General features: G+C 37.5%; 1 pseudogene; it reads right to left on the reverse strand.

Annotated features, from left to right (window-relative positions):
* Positions 1-2,071: 2,071 nt before the first annotated feature.
* On the reverse strand, positions 2,072-2,379 carry LOC117169265 (annotated as a pseudogene).
* Between the last annotated feature and the right edge of the window lie 474 nt (positions 2,380-2,853).

Raw genomic sequence — 2,853 nt, forward strand, 5'->3', positions numbered from 1 at the left:
TTTGAAGAAAAAAATAAAGTGCTAATTCCAGAACAGTTTGGTTTTAGAGCAAAGAGAAATACAGTTGCACAATTAATCAGGGTGACAAATTTTATTAGTGCTAATTTTAATAAAAAAATTTCTACAGCAATGCTAATTCTTGACCTGGAGAAGGCTTTTGATACTGTCTGGGACAAAGGCCTGATTTACAAATTAAAAAAATACAACTTACCAATCTATCTCATTAAAATTACACGAAGCTATATCAAGAACAGGAAATTCGTGGTCTCGGCGAATGGAGTTAATTCGAAAGAACAAGATATCGAGGCAGGAGTACCCCAAGGTTCAATCCTGGATCCAGTTCTATTCATATTTTATATAAATGATATACCGCGAATAATAGGAGTATTGCTCTTATTATTTGCCGATGATACGGCTGCGTATACGGCATCTATGAGCAAAAGACTTGCTGTAGTTAGACTGCAGAAATATGCGACCATTGTTGCAGAATTTTTCGATAAATTGAAGCTTAAAATTAACGCTGATAAGACTGATCTGACAGTTTTTACACATAAGGATAAGAAAGAAAAAATACCTGAATTTATAATGTGTGATAAAATTATAGAACCAAAGTTACAAGTGTTATACCTAGGTTTAATATTGCAATATAGAATGAACTTTACTGCTCATGTTAAAGTTATTAAAACCAAAGTGACAAAAATGATAGGTATTTTATATTGTCTAATAAGTAGGAGAAGTAAGCTCAGTATTAAAAACAAAACTATCCTGTACAACGTTATTATTAAAGCACTAATGCTCTACGCGGTACCAGTCTGGAGTAGTACACGCAAAAGCAATATACTTAAAATCCAGAGAATTCAAAACAGATGCATTAGAATGATAACTAATGCAAAACCTAGAGAGAGAAACGCGGATCTCCATAGAAAACTAAATTTACCTGATATAGAAACAGAAATATACAATAGGGCAAAATATTTCTACGAGAATCAAATAAATAATGTACCTGATATGCAGGAGGCGAAACTGCTTAAAGAGAACGAAGCACCGTTCAAAATGAAGTATAAAATGCCATATCACATATTAATTGATAGTTAACTCATCTCATTTCAGCCATATAGTTTGTAATTTCTAGTCCTTAGGTTCAGCTGAAAACATAAATTTAGTGGGTTTTTGTAACAATATTTATTTTTACCCAAACAGTATTATGATTCGCGAAAGCGTAACTAACTGTAGGAACATAAAACAAGCAATATTATAAACAAATGGGCCGCGTTTGACACAACGAACGGCTAAAAATTCGCACCTAAATAACCTTAAAATATTCCATTGGAACGCAAATAGGCTAAATAATAAAATGCAGGAACCACCCACTTTTCTTCAAAAATACGACGTAGACATACTTATAATTGGAGAAACGTGGTTCACAGATAAAACTAGACCTCCCTACGGATACAGGTGTTTTTGTAAAAAAAGTCTCTGGGGGAGTGGCCCTTTTGTAAGATGCACACCATGTCATAAAAGAGAATTAAATGATTTAAAAACTATAGAAGCTCATGCAATCATAGTTGAAAATAATACAATGATTGTAGCTCTATATGCCCCAACACAAAAAATATTAAAAGAACTAACCTACATATTCAACTTAAACATCAAAATAAGCGCAACGGGATACCTAAACGCAAAAATTGTAACTATTATGATAACAATAGCAAAGGGAATATTATACTTAATTTATAGAACAAAATTCCCTGGCCATAGAATATCCATATGATTTCATTCTGTACCCATTCAACACCAAAGTTCGACCTAGCAATTATTAAAAATGTCACTCTGGCGTCCTCTGGCTTTGACGTAGTGAATAGCAGAATAGGCAGTTTTGAAGAAAAATATCAAATAATATTTCCGGACAGTTAGGTTTTAGACCAAAAAGAAATACCGTTGCAGTTACCTCCAATCGTCTACGCAGTCGTATGCAAATAAAATGTCTGAAAAGAAATAACCCTTCGTGAGAAATATTTGGTGGCCCTGAAAAGGGCCGATTGTTTGTCTAAAGGCGAAAGTGGTAAAATGATTAACCACCAAATCCGTAGAGAGTACGGCCTAGACGTTTCAGAGCGTAGACGACGTCCATGGCGGTGACAGTCTTCCTTTTGGCATGCTCTGTGTAGGTAACAGCGTCACGGATGACATTTTCAAGGAACACCTTCAGAACGCCACGGGTTTCTTCATAGATCAAGCCATACGCTTGACTCCACCGCGACGAGCAAGACGGCGAAAGGCGGGCTTCGTGATTCCCTGGATGTTATCACGAAGAACCTTACGATGGCGCTTTGCTCCTCCCTTTCCCAATCCTTTACCTCCCTTTCCGCAACCAGTCATTTTTCAGCAGCAAATACTACACGCAACGAAAATAAACGATGAGTATTGAAATTGCCAGTCCTAGCGCTGTTTTTAAGGACAGAAGGACACTTTTCCTGTCCATAGAACCGACATCTAATCAGCCACGCGTTTTTCCTTCTCTTGCATTGTTGACCAATGAGCGACTCGGGCTCGTTTCTTTGTCCTCTTACCCAACGAGCGATGGGTACTCCCTTCTCTGGCGACAGTACTTTGAAAACGGATAAATAAGCGCGTTTTAGTGTTCGACTCATTCGACATTCGAGATCGATCGTGAAGTGCGTGCAACTTGATCATCAGATGAACAGGTTCATCGATTCGGACTTGAGAACTCGTTTCGATAGCACTGAATAGCCTAAAAAGTCACCGGTCCTCGCAATCGGTACACTGATCGATTCTGGTGTACCGCGCGCGAGGAAGTGATCTTAACGTACTGCCCTCAGAGTTCTCCTAAAG

The sequence above is a fragment of the Belonocnema kinseyi genome, chromosome 1 (genome assembly GCF_010883055.1).
Source record: "Belonocnema kinseyi isolate 2016_QV_RU_SX_M_011 chromosome 1, B_treatae_v1, whole genome shotgun sequence".
NCBI classification, from domain to species: domain Eukaryota; kingdom Metazoa; phylum Arthropoda; class Insecta; order Hymenoptera; family Cynipidae; genus Belonocnema; species Belonocnema kinseyi.